The sequence below is a fragment of the Hyla sarda genome, unplaced genomic scaffold (genome assembly GCF_029499605.1).
Source record: "Hyla sarda isolate aHylSar1 unplaced genomic scaffold, aHylSar1.hap1 scaffold_543, whole genome shotgun sequence".
NCBI lineage: Eukaryota > Metazoa > Chordata > Amphibia > Anura > Hylidae > Hyla > Hyla sarda.
The window spans coordinates 140,698-157,564 of NW_026610554.1; the positions used below are offsets into that span (position 1 = coordinate 140,698).

General features: G+C 46.5%; 5 non-coding genes and 1 pseudogene across 5 annotated transcripts; all 6 read right to left on the minus strand.

Moving 5' to 3' along the window:
* Positions 1-3,726: 3,726 nt before the first annotated feature.
* Positions 3,727-3,944, minus strand: LOC130339400 (U2 spliceosomal RNA; annotated as a pseudogene).
* Positions 3,945-6,034: 2,090 nt separating this feature from the next.
* Positions 6,035-6,225, minus strand: LOC130339448 (U2 spliceosomal RNA). Its single transcript, XR_008879820.1, has one exon. It is a non-coding gene; the product is annotated as a U2 spliceosomal RNA (small nuclear RNA).
* A 2,095-nt stretch (positions 6,226-8,320) lies between these two features.
* Positions 8,321-8,511, minus strand: LOC130339449 (U2 spliceosomal RNA). Its single transcript, XR_008879821.1, has one exon. It is a non-coding gene; the product is annotated as a U2 spliceosomal RNA (small nuclear RNA).
* Positions 8,512-10,571: 2,060 nt separating this feature from the next.
* On the minus strand, positions 10,572-10,762 carry LOC130339450 (U2 spliceosomal RNA). The gene has a single exon (XR_008879822.1). It is a non-coding gene; the product is annotated as a U2 spliceosomal RNA (small nuclear RNA).
* A 2,075-nt stretch (positions 10,763-12,837) lies between these two features.
* On the minus strand, positions 12,838-13,028 carry LOC130339451 (U2 spliceosomal RNA). Its single transcript, XR_008879823.1, has one exon. It is a non-coding gene; the product is annotated as a U2 spliceosomal RNA (small nuclear RNA).
* Positions 13,029-15,117: 2,089 nt separating this feature from the next.
* Positions 15,118-15,308, minus strand: LOC130339349 (U2 spliceosomal RNA). Its single transcript, XR_008879736.1, has one exon. It is a non-coding gene; the product is annotated as a U2 spliceosomal RNA (small nuclear RNA).
* Positions 15,309-16,867: the final 1,559 nt, after the last annotated feature.

Consider the following 16,867-nt stretch of genomic DNA (forward strand, 5'->3'; position numbering starts at 1 on the left):
AGGATCGGTATAAAAGCATGATTCGGCTTAAAATCGTTTCAGGCACTGCCATCTTTTTAAGAACTAAAAACAGGTATTCATGGGAGACCCTATCAAAGGCTTTTTCAAAGTCTAAGGATAAAATTGCTACAGTTTGATTTCTATCCTTAAAATACCATAAAACATCTCTTAAAATATTTAGGGATTCAGCTATAGACCTTCCAGGTACCCCACAAACCTGATTTGGGTGAATTAATTTATGAATAAAAGGTTTAAAACGGACAGCTAATAACTTGGCTAAAACTTTATAATCGACATTTAAAAGTGTGATGGGGCGCCAATTTTTTAGCATATCCTTTTCACCCTTTTTAAAAAGTAATGATACAATCCCCCTCCTCCAGGAAGGGGGAAGTTCATTAACAATAAAAGTTTCTTTATACAATAAAACCATATCATCCTTTAAAATATCCCAAAAAGCTAAATAAAATTCGATGGGTAAACCATCTTCCCCAGGGGCCTTCCCACTAGAAAAACTTTTAAAAACAAATAAAAGTTCATCTAAGTTAAGATCACGGGATAAAACCTCCTGGTCTAAAACATCTAGCTTAAAATCAAGGGAATTAAGAACATGTTCTAAAAAGGATGGATTAAGATCTTTCTTATTAAAAAGAAGCTGGTAGAAGTTAAAAACTGCATCTAACATGCCTTTTGGAGTGGATTCACCCTCAAGGCTTTGGATGATATCCCTCCTATTCATCACTTTTTTAAAAAAGAAACGGGAACATTTCTCGCCCTCCTCCAGGTGCTGCACATGTGAGTTAAAAATGATTTGTTTCCCTTTCTTTTCTATGGCATGTTTTATTTCAGTTTTAAGGTTTAAAATATCATTTTCTACATCCATACCAGCTTCTTTCAATTTAAAAAGTACATTTAAACGCATGTTAAGAACATAAAACCACTGTTTTTCCATTTTTGCCTTCTTCTTACCTGCTTTGATAAAAAAAAATCTGATTTTAGATTTGGTGCCCTCCCACCAGTGCAGCATAGGCTCGTGGGGTTTTCTTTGTGATTGCCAGCATTGGTAGGTCCGCACAAACTCCTCTTTTATCTCAGGGTCCTCTAGGAGTGTGGTGTTTAATCTCCAGAGGCCCCTTTTTGCTTTTTGCTCCCCCTCTAGCTCCAGGCCCACCAAGAGGAGCTTATGATCAGAGAAGATATTCTGCTCGAGCGTGCATTTCAGGGGTTTAAAAGCTCTAGAGGAAAAAATAAAATCGATTCTGGAGCTCACTCTTCCATTGGACCATGTGGCGCCTGGGTCCTCCGGCAAGAGATCCTTCCAGCAATCTTTCAAATTAAAATCATCAATAAAATTTTTAAGCAGGTAAGAAGTGCGGTCTTTACGATTAATATCCCCACCCTGCCGGTGTTCCCCATCACGTATGCAGTTAAAATCACCTCCCACCAGCAGGGGGGAAGACCCAACACAAAACAGTGGTAAAATTTCAAATAGTTCTGCCCGCTCCTGTTTATCAGGAGGGGCATACACATTTAAAACACGAATTAAAAGTCCATTAAAATATAGATGAATTAAAAGAGCTCTGCCAGGCACAATCTCAGTTACTGTATGAATAGAAAAGGACTGGCCTCGGCAGAGCAGCCCAACACCCACAGAACGACAGTCATTTGCACCGGACCATATGGATGGGCCCAGCTTCCAGTCTTCTTTTAAGTCTTTATAGTCCATTTTACTAGGGATTCCACATTCTTGTAGCAGGCAAAGGTCAAAGTCACATGTCTCTAGATAAGAAAATAAAGCAGCCCTGCGATCAGGGCTCTTTAAGGACCTCACATTGAGTGAGGCAATTTTTACAGGGATAGGCATAGTTTATGGAGAGTCCGTGCTTGGAGAATCAAAGTCAATAATAAGCTGCGTACCGTCATCCCCCGCCTGCGGGGTCATCAGCTCCTTGATGTTCTGAGGGTCGGAGCTTGAGATCGATGATGCCCCGACCCTGAGCTCGCTCTCGTCCGAACTACGGCACGCCGCTTTCCTTTGAATGTCTTCCTCTTCTTCTTCTCTTTGTCTTTTAAATGTCACACTGCTGTCCATATCCTCTGTGTTGCTCTCACTCGATGTAATCTCTGGCCCCCGGCTGATGGATCTGCGTCTTCTTTCATCATTTGACGACTGGAACTGCTGCACAGGGGCCTGTGAGGCCTCTTTTCCGGAACCTTTGCCGCTACCTTGGGAAGTTTTCATCGCTTGTTCCCCAGCAAGCGTTGCTGAGGACTGTTGCTCCAACTTCCCCATCGATCGACGATGGCCAGTTTTACCCACCGGGTCCACTGCTGGCGGGGCAGCAAACCCTGGTTTGGCGCCACTTGTCTTCTTGGCCCTGTCCTGTATAGGCGGAGTAACAGGACCGGGCTCAGACCTGGCCACCTGGCTCCCCTTCCGGCGGGCTTTCACCGGGGCCTCTTCGTCCGGAGCAGGGCGACCCTGGGCCAAGCCAGTACCTGGCTTATGCTGCAATTTTGGGTCCACTTTTGCCCCCACCGAGGCCCGTCGGCTGCCACCCGCCACAGGTGAGCCCCCTTCAGAAGTTTCGGCGGGCTCTTGAGCCAGGTAGGAAGTCGATCGACGTCTTTCAATTTCCCGGGCAGTAAACTCGATCACCCGCCCGGGCTTCGTGGAATCCCCATGGCCTCCCCCTAGCACTACCACCGGTGGGCCCCCCGATGGACCACCAGAGGTCTTGGGCCTGGACCCATCAGTACCTGCCATCTGGGGTTTGGGCATCTTAAAAAAGGACGTCTTTTGTCCTGTCCCCTCTTTGGGTGGGCCCAGCCTTGACCCACCCATCGTAGTTTTTGCTTTATGGGGACAGGAATTAAAATCGTGATTTTCCTCTCCGCAGAGGTTGCACCTTATCGTATGGCTACATCTTGAGGCTATGTGACCTTCTTGGCCACACCTATTGCAGCGAATCACACGCTCCGCGCCGCAGGTCTCCTGGGTGTGGCCAAACCTCAAGCAATTTCGGCAATACATAGGCATTTGAGGATAGAACAGGAAGCCCCGAACTCTCCCGATGGCAAAATTTGGGGGCGGATGGCAAAGACCCCCAATACCACCGGGATCCTTACGGAGCTTGACCCAGAACTTCCTCTTGCCGTTCCAGAACCGCACGGAGTTCAAGATTTTGTTTGCGAATCGCACCTCTTCGCAGTATCGCCGAAGAAAAGTGGCTATATCCTCCGTGGTCACATGAGGGCTGTGCATAGCCACCACCAACGGTATATGTTCCTCACCATAGAGGAACTGGAACGAAAGACCGTCGAGTCGATCGTCCCTCTGGTCCGCACCAGACAAGGTTGCATAGATGTTATCGCAACACGCCGTGGCCGTGAAGGTGACGGTATACAGGCCACGGCTTTCCTGGTCATTTAGACACAGGATGTCCTCCCTATTGAGGCGGAAGTAGTCAAGAAGAATCACCTCCGCAATGAAGCGGAGGTTCTTCAACTGACGATGGCTCTCCGACACCTCTATGCGGATGGTATTTCGCATCGACATTTCCCCAGAGGGGAAAGCCCAGGAGAACGGCATCTTCCACACCCAGGGACTAAGCCCCTTCCCCAATAGCAGCAGGGGCTCGGAATCCCGCTATAAAAGCGGAACCCTTACCCAAGGCAGAGGTCGGGGGTACCCTAGGTGCTTCCGAAGCTACAGGTAACGCTCAACGTACCGAAAATGCCTTCTGAGACACAAGGTCCCAGAGACAGGGGGATCGCAACCCGTTGTCCGTGGACTAAGCCCGCTCCCCAATAGCAGCAAGGGGGTGAAGTCCCTCCGTAAGGAGAGACAATCCCCCAAGGCCGAGAAGCGGGGTACCACAGACACCTTCCGACCAGACCAAATGCAGATACTACACTTGATCTTAGCCAAAAGGCCGAGAAGCGATAACCGTGAAAGGGGCGGGCCCAACAAGGTCCCCTTCATGGGCACTATCACTGCTTGCTGTCAGGGAGGCTGCCAGACAATTTTCCATGCACACTCTGGGCTGGGGGGCAGTCAACCACCAGTACACACAGCAGAACCTAAACCCATACCATTATTGCTAAGCAGCAAGACAGGGGCCCATTGCACTCCCACGGGGCCTTTTTAAATGCAATCCATAACCCGGATTTGCCAGGAACCCTTCTTACTCCTCCTACTTGCATGTGACACTGGGCTTAGGATCTGCATAGGAAACACACACACAAGCACACACCTACCTTTGTTGCCTGCAGATGCCTCCTTGGCTGTCCCCAAACGGTATCAAACCAACACCCACGGGAAGCTGTAAGCATAGAGGACATGCCTGCACCCCATTGGACTTACCTGTGTGGGTTAAACCCGGGTTATTTGACAACCTATGGCGGTGATGGTTCTGCTCAGGCAGAGCAGTGCTGATGCTCCTCATAAAGCTGTCGCTGCTGTGAAGGTTCTAGGTGACATCACAAATCCCTATGGTTACATACACAACAAAGCTGGGTTGTTGTTGTTTACACTCTGCAAGGCCTGTGGAAGTGAGTGACATCATAGCACTGTAGTTCTGAGGGTTCTAGATGGATGCAACAATCTCCTGTTGCTTCTATGAAGGCCATAATAGACGACATCACCAAACAGCTCCATAGTCACATACACAGCAAAGGAGAGATGTTGTTTACACCTAGTGATGTCAGTGGTATTGAGTGACATCACAGCACAGTGCTAAGGCTCCTGGGCCTGGACACAGCAGCGGCTGCAATATCTCAACGGAGAATACGTTTATATATATGTGTGTGTGTGCGCGTATATATATATATATATATATATATATATATATATATATATATATATATTTCTCCGCCGAAATCACTTTTAAACCCATTTCCACCTTTTTTTCCCTTCTCTTCCTCTTACTTTTTTTTCACGTTTTTTTACGTTTTTCTCCTTTTCGCCTCTTTTCTGGGCGTATTATTCTTCTTTTTCTTCTTTTTTTTCGTCTAATGCATACCCCATCAGTGCAGCAATGCTTATTCAATACCGCCAGCAGATGGAGACACTGGGGGATAATTTTCTAAGGATTTATACTGATTTTTCCTGTCTGAATTTGTCGCACAGAAAGTTGCAGGCCAAATATGTGTGACATTTCTGCGACTTTAGCTTCTAGAGCATTTTTACAACATTATACATAGGTGCTGAATACATAAAAAGCGACTGTTCAGCGACAGACAAGTCGCATCGGCTGAAAGTAGGCCAGAATGTCAGTCCATGTTGGAGCAGGTTTAGATACAGTCTAAAGCATAGATCTCAAAGTCTGTGCACAGAATTTAGCAAGGGCCTCGCACCTTCTGATGCATCAGGTAGGTGCACAATAGCATAGCCTAACCCTCTGTACTTTGGTCTATATTGATGCGGGACATAGACAGCCAGCTGATGACCAATCCATTAGTGCAATGGATGGCTGGAAGCATTTGTCTTTGCCTTTGCAATACCACAGAAGCAATGCATGGTCAATGTACAGCAATGACACACCTGTGTGAACAGCCAGGAGACCCCCCCCCCCCATGTTATGTTACATAGTTACATAGTTAGTACGGTCGAAAAAAGACATATGTCCATCAAGTTCAACCAGGGAATTAAGGGGTAGGGGTGTGGCGCGATATTGGGGAAGGGATGAGATTTTATATTTCTTCATAAGCATTCATCTTATTTTGTCAATTAGGAACATTCAGCACCCACCCGCTATCAAGGCAGCTGCCTATCATGTCATGCCCTACCTGCACAGGTGTGCTGGCTACTCAAATGATCCAATTAAGGAGGCCATTTAGTCAGCAGCAGCAGAAGTCCTGTGCCTGGACGCTCCAACAGCGGCCAGACACAAGCAGAAGCAGAAGCAGCAGCAGCACCACCTTTTGTTTTTTGGCTGCAGCAGCAGCAGCAGCAAGGCCCACAGGGCTGGCTAGCTGGCTAGCCAGCAAGCAGGTAGCAATGAAAGTAGGAATCTTTCTTTTTAACCCTGTAAGGGGGTGGTGCACTGTACCCGAAGATACTGCCATATCGGGTCAATGCATAGGGCGACGGAAGCAAGCTTCGAAATCGGCCCCCGTTCTCAAAAATCCATTTAATATATGGTCCCCAGATAGGGGACGTATCAGATATTAAACTGATAAGAACAGATACTACACTTGATCTTAGCCAAAAGGCCGAGAAGCGATAACCGTGAAAGGGGCGGGCCCAACAAGGTCCCCTTCATGGGCACTATCACTGCTTGCTGTCAGGGAGGCTGCCAGACAATTTTCCATGCACACTCTGGGCTGGGGGGCAGTCAACCACCAGTACACACAGCAGAACCTAAACCCATACCATTATTGCTAAGCAGCAAGACAGGGGCCCATTGCACTCCCACGGGGCCTTTTTAAATGCAATCCATAACCCGGATTTGCCAGGAACCCTTCTTACTCCTCCTACTTGCATGTGACACTGGGCTTAGGATCTGCATAGGAAACACACACACAAGCACACACCTACCTTTGTTGCCTGCAGATGCCTCCTTGGCTGTCCCCAAACGGTATCAAACCAACACCCACGGGAAGCTGTAAGCATAGAGGACATGCCTGCACCCCATTGGACTTACCTGTGTGGGTTAAACCCGGGTTATTTGACAACCTATGGCGGTGATGGTTCTGCTCAGGCAGAGCAGTGCTGATGCTCCTCATAAAGCTGTCGTTGCTGTGAAGGTTCTAGGTGACATCACAAATCCCTATGGTTACATACACAACAAAGCTGGGTTGTTGTTGTTTACACTCTGCAAGGCCTGTGGAAGTGAGTGACATCATAGCACTGTAGTTCTGAGGGTTCTAGATGGATGCAACAATCTCCTGTTGCTTCTATGAAGGCCATAATAGACGACATCACCAAACAGCTCCATAGTCACATACACAGCAAAGGAGAGATGTTGTTTACACCTAGTGATGTCAGTGGTATTGAGTGACATCACAGCACAGTGCTAAGGCTCCTGGGCCTGGACACAGCAGCGGCTGCAATATCTCAACGGAGAATACGTTTATATATATGTGTGTGTGTGCGCGTATATATATATATATATATATATATATATATATATATATATATATATATATATTTCTCCGCCGAAATCACTTTTAAACCCATTTCCACCTTTTTTTCCCTTCTCTTCCTCTTACTTTTTTTTCACGTTTTTTTACGTTTTTCTCCTTTTCGCCTCTTTTCTGGGCGTATTATTCTTCTTTTTCTTCTTTTTTTTCGTCTAATGCATACCCCATCAGTGCAGCAATGCTTATTCAATACCGCCAGCAGATGGAGACACTGGGGGATAATTTTCTAAGGATTTATACTGATTTTTCCTGTCTGAATTTGTCGCACAGAAAGTTGCAGGCCAAATATGTGTGACATTTCTGCGACTTTAGCTTCTAGAGCATTTTTACAACATTATACATAGGTGCTGAATACATAAAAAGCGACTGTTCAGCGACAGACAAGTCGCATCGGCTGAAAGTAGGCCAGAATGTCAGTCCATGTTGGAGCAGGTTTAGATACAGTCTAAAGCATAGATCTCAAAGTCTGTGCACAGAATTTAGCAAGGGCCTCGCACCTTCTGATGCATCAGGTAGGTGCACAATAGCATAGCCTAACCCTCTGTACTTTGGTCTATATTGATGCGGGACATAGACAGCCAGCTGATGACCAATCCATTAGTGCAATGGATGGCTGGAAGCATTTGTCTTTGCCTTTGCAATACCACAGAAGCAATGCATGGTCAATGTACAGCAATGACACACCTGTGTGAACAGCCAGGAGACCCCCCCCCCCCCATGTTATGTTACATAGTTACATAGTTAGTACGGTCGAAAAAAGACATATGTCCATCAAGTTCAACCAGGGAATTAAGGGGTAGGGGTGTGGCGCGATATTGGGGAAGGGATGAGATTTTATATTTCTTCATAAGCATTAATCTTATTTTGTCAATTAGGAACATTCAGCACCCACCCGCTATCAAGGCAGCTGCCTATCATGTCATGCCCTACCTGCACAGGTGTGCTGGCTACTCAAATGATCCAATTAAGGAGGCCATTTAGTCAGCAGCAGCAGAAGTCCTGTGCCTGGACGCTCCAACAGCGGCCAGACACAAGCAGAAGCAGAAGCAGCAGCAGCACCACCTTTTGTTTTTTGGCTGCAGCAGCAGCAGCAGCAAGGCCCACAGGGCTGGCTAGCTGGCTAGCCAGCAAGCAGGTAGCAATGAAAGTAGGAATCTTTCTTTTTAACCCTGTAAGGGGGTGGTGCACTGTACCCGAAGATACTGCCATATCGGGTCAATGCATAGGGCGACGGAAGCAAGCTTCGAAATCGGCCCCCGTTCTCAAAAATCCATTTAATATATGGTCCCCAGATAGGGGACGTATCAGATATTAAACTGATAAGAACAGATACTACACTTGATCTTAGCCAAAAGGCCGAGAAGCGATAACCATGAAAGGGGCGGGCCCAACAAGGTCCCCTTCATGGGCACTATCACTGCTTGCTGTCAGGGAGGCTGCCAGACAATTTTCCATGCACACTCTGGGCTGGGGGGCAGTCAACCACCAGTACACACAGCAGAACCTAAACCCATACCATTATTGCTAAGCAGCAAGACAGGGGCCCATTGCACTCCCACGGGGCCTTTTTAAATGCAATCCATAACCCGGATTTGCCAGGAACCCTTCTTACTCCTCCTACTTGCATGTGACACTGGGCTTAGGATCTGCATAGGAAACACACACACAAGCACACACCTACCTTTGTTGCCTGCAGATGCCTCCTTGGCTGTCCCCAAACGGTATCAAACCAACACCCACGGGAAGCTGTAAGCATAGAGGACATGCCTGCACCCCATTGGACTTACCTGTGTGGGTTAAACCCGGGTTATTTGACAACCTATGGCGGTGATGGTTCTGCTCAGGCAGAGCAGTGCTGATGCTCCTCATAAAGCCGTCGCTGCTGTGAAGGTTCTAGGTGACATCACAAATCCCTATGGTTACATACACAACAAAGCTGGGTTGTTGTTGTTTACACTCTGCAAGGCCTGTGGAAGTGAGTGACATCATAGCACTGTAGTTCTGAGGGTTCTAGATGGATGCAACAATCTCCTGTTGCTTCTATCACCAAACAGCTCCATAGTCACATACACAGCAAAGGAGAGATGTTGTTTACACCTAGTGATGTCAGTGGTATTGAGTGACATCACAGCACAGTGCTAAGGCTCCTGGGCCTGGACACAGCAGCGGCTGCAATATCTCAACGGAGAATACGTTTATATATATGTGTGTGTGTGCGCGTATATATATATATATATATATATATATATATATATATATATATATTTCTCCGCCGAAATCACTTTTAAACCCATTTCCACCTTTTTTTCCCTTCTCTTCCTCTTACTTTTTTTTCACGTTTTTTTACGTTTTTCTCCTTTTCGCCTCTTTTCTGGGCGTATTATTCTTCTTTTTCTTCTTTTTTTTCGTCTAATGCATACCCCATCAGTGCAGCAATGCTTATTCAATACCGCCAGCAGATGGAGACACTGGGGGATAATTTTCTAAGGATTTATACTGATTTTTCCTGTCTGAATTTGTCGCACAGAAAGTTGCAGGCCAAATATGTGTGACATTTCTGCGACTTTAGCTTCTAGAGCATTTTTACAACATTATACATAGGTGCTGAATACATAAAAAGCGACTGTTCAGCGACAGACAAGTCGCATCGGCTGAAAGTAGGCCAGAATGTCAGTCCATGTTGGAGCAGGTTTAGATACAGTCTAAAGCATAGATCTCAAAGTCTGTGCACAGAATTTAGCAAGGGCCTCGCACCTTCTGATGCATCAGGTAGGTGCACAATAGCATAGCCTAACCCTCTGTACTTTGGTCTATATTGATGCGGGACATAGACAGCCAGCTGATGACCAATCCATTAGTGCAATGGATGGCTGGAAGCATTTGTCTTTGCCTTTGCAATACCACAGAAGCAATGCATGGTCAATGTACAGCAATGACACACCTGTGTGAACAGCCAGGAGACCCCCCCCCCCCATGTTATGTTACATAGTTAGTACGGTCGAAAAAAGACATATGTCCATCAAGTTCAACCAGGGAATTAAGGGGTAGGGGTGTGGCGCGATATTGGGGAAGGGATGAGATTTTATATTTCTTCATAAGCATTAATCTTATTTTGTCAATTAGGAACATTCAGCACCCACCCGCTATCAAGGCAGCTGCCTATCATGTCATGCCCTACCTGCACAGGTGTGCTGGCTACTCAAATGATCCAATTAAGGAGGCCATTTAGTCAGCAGCAGCAGAAGTCCTGTGCCTGGACGCTCCAACAGCGGCCAGACACAAGCAGAAGCAGAAGCAGCAGCAGCACCACCTTTTGTTTTTTGGCTGCAGCAGCAGCAGCAGCAGCAAGGCCCACAGGGCTGGCTAGCTGGCTAGCCAGCAAGCAGGTAGCAATGAAAGTAGGAATCTTTCTTTTTAACCCTGTAAGGGGGTGGTGCACTGTACCCGAAGATACTGCCATATCGGGTCAATGCATAGGGCGACGGAAGCAAGCTTCGAAATCGGCCCCCGTTCTCAAAAATCCATTTAATATATGGTCCCCAGATAGGGGACGTATCAGATATTAAACTGATAAGAACAGATACTACACTTGATCTTAGCCAAAAGGCCGAGAAGCGATAACCGTGAAAGGGGCGGGCCCAACAAGGTCCCCTTCATGGGCACTATCACTGCTTGCTGTCAGGGAGGCTGCCAGACAATTTTCCATGCACACTCTGGGCTGGGGGGCAGTCAACCACCAGTACACACAGCAGAACCTAAACCCATACCATTATTGCTAAGCAGCAAGACAGGGGCCCATTGCACTCCCACGGGGCCTTTTTAAATGCAATCCATAACCCGGATTTGCCAGGAACCCTTCTTACTCCTCCTACTTGCATGTGACACTGGGCTTAGGATCTGCATAGGAAACACACACACAAGCACACACCTACCTTTGTTGCCTGCAGATGCCTCCTTGGCTGTCCCCAAACGGTATCAAACCAACACCCACGGGAAGCTGTAAGCATAGAGGACATGCCTGCACCCCATTGGACTTACCTGTGTGGGTTAAACCCGGGTTATTTGACAACCTATGGCGGTGATGGTTCTGCTCAGGCAGAGCAGTGCTGATGCTCCTCATAAAGCTGTCGCTGCTGTGAAGGTTCTAGGTGACATCACAAATCCCTATGGTTACATACACAACAAAGCTGGGTTGTTGTTGTTTACACTCTGCAAGGCCTGTGGAAGTGAGTGACATCATAGCACTGTAGTTCTGAGGGTTCTAGATGGATGCAACAATCTCCTGTTGCTTCTATGAAGGCCATAATAGACGACATCACCAAACAGCTCCATAGTCACATACACAGCAAAGGAGAGATGTTGTTTACACCTAGTGATGTCAGTGGTATTGAGTGACATCACAGCACAGTGCTAAGGCTCCTGGGCCTGGACACAGCAGCGGCTGCAATATCTCAACGGAGAATACGTTTATATATATGTGTGTGTGTGCGCGTATATATATATACATATATATATATATATATATATATTTCTCCGCCGAAATCACTTTTAAACCCATTTCCACCTTTTTTTCCCTTCTCTTCCTCTTACTTTTTTTTCACGTTTTTTTACGTTTTTCTCCTTTTCGCCTCTTTTCTGGGCGTATTATTCTTCTTTTTCTTCTTTTTTTTCGTCTAATGCATACCCCATCAGTGCAGCAATGCTTATTCAATACCGCCAGCAGATGGAGACACTGGGGGATAATTTTCTAAGGATTTATACTGATTTTTCCTGTCTGAATTTGTCGCACAGAAAGTTGCAGGCCAAATATGTGTGACATTTCTGCGACTTTAGCTTCTAGAGCATTTTTACAACATTATACATAGGTGCTGAATACATAAAAAGCGACTGTTCAGCGACAGACAAGTCGCATCGGCTGAAAGTAGGCCAGAATGTCAGTCCATGTTGGAGCAGGTTTAGATACAGTCTAAAGCATAGATCTCAAAGTCTGTGCACAGAATTTAGCAAGGGCCTCGCACCTTCTGATGCATCAGGTAGGTGCACAATAGCATAGCCTAACCCTCTGTACTTTGGTCTATATTGATGCGGGACATAGACAGCCAGCTGATGACCAATCCATTAGTGCAATGGATGGCTGGAAGCATTTGTCTTTGCCTTTGCAATACCACAGAAGCAATGCATGGTCAATGTACAGCAATGACACACCTGTGTGAACAGCCAGGAGACCCCCCCCCCCCATGTTATGTTACATAGTTACATAGTTAGTACGGTCGAAAAAAGACATATGTCCATCAAGTTCAACCAGGGAATTAAGGGGTAGGGGTGTGGCGCGATATTGGGGAAGGGATGAGATTTTATATTTCTTCATAAGCATTAATCTTATTTTGTCAATTAGGAACATTCAGCACCCACCCGCTATCAAGGCAGCTGCCTATCATGTCATGCCCTACCTGCACAGGTGTGCTGGCTACTCAAATGATCCAATTAAGGAGGCCATTTAGTCAGCAGCAGCAGAAGTCCTGTGCCTGGACGCTCCAACAGCGGCCAGACACAAGCAGAAGCAGAAGCAGCAGCACCACCTTTTGTTTTTTGGCTGCAGCAGCAGCAGCAGCAAGGCCCACAGGGCTGGCTAGCTGGCTAGCCAGCAAGCAGGTAGCAATGAAAGTAGGAATCTTTCTTTTTAACCCTGTAAGGGGGTGGTGCACTGTACCCGAAGATACTGCCATATCGGGTCAATGCATAGGGCGACGGAAGCAAGCTTCGAAATCGGCCCCCGTTCTCAAAAATCCATTTAATATATGGTCCCCAGATAGGGGACGTATCAGATATTAAACTGATAAGAACAGATACTACACTTGATCTTAGCCAAAAGGCCGAGAAGCGATAACCGTGAAAGGGGCGGGCCCAACAAGGTCCCCTTCATGGGCACTATCACTGCTTGCTGTCAGGGAGGCTGCCAGACAATTTTCCATGCACACTCTGGGCTGGGGGGCAGTCAACCACCAGTACACACAGCAGAACCTAAACCCATACCATTATTGCTAAGCAGCAAGACAGGGGCCCATTGCACTCCCACGGGGCCTTTTTAAATGCAATCCATAACCCGGATTTGCCAGGAACCCTTCTTACTCCTCCTACTTGCATGTGACACTGGGCTTAGGATCTGCATAGGAAACACACACACAAGCACACACCTACCTTTGTTGCCTGCAGATGCCTCCTTGGCTGTCCCCAAACGGTATCAAACCAACACCCACGGGAAGCTGTAAGCATAGAGGACATGCCTGCACCCCATTGGACTTACCTGTGTGGGTTAAACCCGGGTTATTTGACAACCTATGGCGGTGATGGTTCTGCTCAGGCAGAGCAGTGCTGATGCTCCTCATAAAGCTGTCGCTGCTGTGAAGGTTCTAGGTGACATCACAAATCCCTATGGTTACATACACAACAAAGCTGGGTTGTTGTTGTTTACACTCTGCAAGGCCTGTGGAAGTGAGTGACATCATAGCACTGTAGTTCTGAGGGTTCTAGATGGATGCAACAATCTCCTGTTGCTTCTATGAAGGCCATAATAGACGACATCACCAAACAGCTCCATAGTCACATACACAGCAAAGGAGAGATGTTGTTTACACCTAGTGATGTCAGTGGTATTGAGTGACATCACAGCACAGTGCTAAGGCTCCTGGGCCTGGACACAGCAGCGGCTGCAATATCTCAACGGAGAATACGTTTATATATATGTGTGTGTGTGCGCGTATATATATATATATATATATATATATATATATATATATATATATTCTCCGCCGAAATCACTTTTAAACCCATTTCCACCTTTTTTTCCCTTCTCTTCCTCTTACTTTTTTTTCACGTTTTTTTACGTTTTTCTCCTTTTCGCCTCTTTTCTGGGCGTATTATTCTTCTTTTTCTTCTTTTTTTTCGTCTAATGCATACCCCATCAGTGCAGCAATGCTTATTCAATACCGCCAGCAGATGGAGACACTGGGGGATAATTTTCTAAGGATTTATACTGATTTTTCCTGTCTGAATTTGTCGCACAGAAAGTTGCAGGCCAAATATGTGTGACATTTCTGCGACTTTAGCTTCTAGAGCATTTTTACAACATTATACATAGGTGCTGAATACATAAAAAGCGACTGTTCAGCGACAGACAAGTCGCATCGGCTGAAAGTAGGCCAGAATGTCAGTCCATGTTGGAGCAGGTTTAGATACAGTCTAAAGCATAGATCTCAAAGTCTGTGCACAGAATTTAGCAAGGGCCTCGCACCTTCTGATGCATCAGGTAGGTGCACAATAGCATAGCCTAACCCTCTGTACTTTGGTCTATATTGATGCGGGACATAGACAGCCAGCTGATGACCAATCCATTAGTGCAATGGATGGCTGGAAGCATTTGTCTTTGCCTTTGCAATACCACAGAAGCAATGCATGGTCAATGTACAGCAATGACACACCTGTGTGAACAGCCAGGAGACCCCCCCCCCCCCATGTTATGTTACATAGTTACATAGTTAGTACGGTCGAAAAAAGACATATGTCCATCAAGTTCAACCAGGGAATTAAGGGGTAGGGGTGTGGCGCGATATTGGGGAAGGGATGAGATTTTATATTTCTTCATAAGCATTAATCTTATTTTGTCAATTAGGAACATTCAGCACCCACCCGCTATCAAGGCAGCTGCCTATCATGTCATGCCCTACCTGCACAGGTGTGCTGGCTACTCAAATGATCCAATTAAGGAGGCCATTTAGTCAGCAGCAGCAGAAGTCCTGTGCCTGGACGCTCCAACAGCGGCCAGACACAAGCAGAAGCAGAAGCAGCAGCAGCACCACCTTTTGTTTTTTGGCTGCAGCAGCAGCAGCAGCAGCAAGGCCCACAGGGCTGGCTAGCTGGCTAGCCAGCAAGCAGGTAGCAATGAAAGTAGGAATCTTTCTTTTTAACCCTGTAAGGGGGTGGTGCACTGTACCCGAAGATACTGCCATATCGGGTCAATGCATAGGGCGACGGAAGCAAGCTTCGAAATCGGCCCCCGTTCTCAAAAATCCATTTAATATATGGTCCCCAGATAGGGGACGTATCAGATATTAAACTGATAAGAACAGATACTACACTTGATCTTAGCCAAAAGGCCGAGAAGCGATAACCGTGAAAGGGGCGGGCCCAACAAGGTCCCCTTCATGGGCACTATCACTGCTTGCTGTCAGGGAGGCTGCCAGACAATTTTCCATGCACACTCTGGGCTGGGGGGCAGTCAACCACCAGTACACACAGCAGAACCTAAACCCATACCATTATTGCTAAGCAGCAAGACAGGGGCCCATTGCACTCCCACGGGGCCTTTTTAAATGCAATCCATAACCCGGATTTGCCAGGAACCCTTCTTACTCCTCCTACTTGCATGTGACACTGGGCTTAGGATCTGCATAGGAAACACACACACAAGCACACACCTACCTTTGTTGCCTGCAGATGCCTCCTTGGCTGTCCCCAAACGGTATCAAACCAACACCCACGGGAAGCTGTAAGCATAGAGGACATGCCTGCACCCCATTGGACTTACCTGTGTGGGTTAAACCCGGGTTATTTGACAACCTATGGCGGTGATGGTTCTGCTCAGGCAGAGCAGTGCTGATGCTCCTCATAAAGCTGTCGCTGCTGTGAAGGTTCTAGGTGACATCACAAATCCCTATGGTTACATACACAACAAAGCTGGGTTGTTGTTGTTTACACTCTGCAAGGCCTGTGGAAGTGAGTGACATCATAGCACTGTAGTTCTGAGGGTTCTAGATGGATGCAACAATCTCCTGTTGCTTCTATGAAGGCCATAATAGACGACATCACCAAACAGCTCCATAGTCACATACACAGCAAAGGAGAGATGTTGTTTACACCTAGTGATGTCAGTGGTATTGAGTGACATCACAGCACAGTGCTAAGGCTCCTGGGCCTGGGGACACAGCAGCGGCTGCAATATCTCAACGGAGAATACGTTTATATATATGTGTGTGTGTGCGCGTATATATATATATATATATATATATATATATATATATATATATATTCTCCGCCGAAATCACTTTTAAACCCATTTCCACCTTTTTTTCCCTTCTCTTCCTCTTACTTTTTTTTCACGTTTTTTTACGTTTTTCTCCTTTTCGCCTCTTTTCTGGGCGTATTATTCTTCTTTTTCTTCTTTTTTTTCGTCTAATGCATACCCCATCAGTGCAGCAATGCTTATTCAATACCGCCAGCAGATGGAGACACTGGGGGATAATTTTCTAAGGATTTATACTGATTTTTCCTGTCTGAATTTGTCGCACAGAAAGTTGCAGGCCAAATATGTGTGACATTTCTGCGACTTTAGCTTCTAGAGCATTTTTACAACATTATACATAGGTGCTGAATACATAAAAAGCGACTGTTCAGCGACAGACAAGTCGCATCGGCTGAAAGTAGGCCAGAATGTCAGTCCATGTTGGAGCAGGTTTAGATACAGTCTAAAGCATAGATCTCAAAGTCTGTGCACAGAATTTAGCAAGGGCCTCGCACCTTCTGATGCATCAGGTAGGTGCACAATAGCATAGCCTAACCCTCTGTACTTTGGTCTATATTGATGCGGGACATAGACAGCCAGCTGATGACCAATCCATTAGTGCAATGGATGGCTGGAAGCATTTGTCTTTGCCTTTGCAATACCACA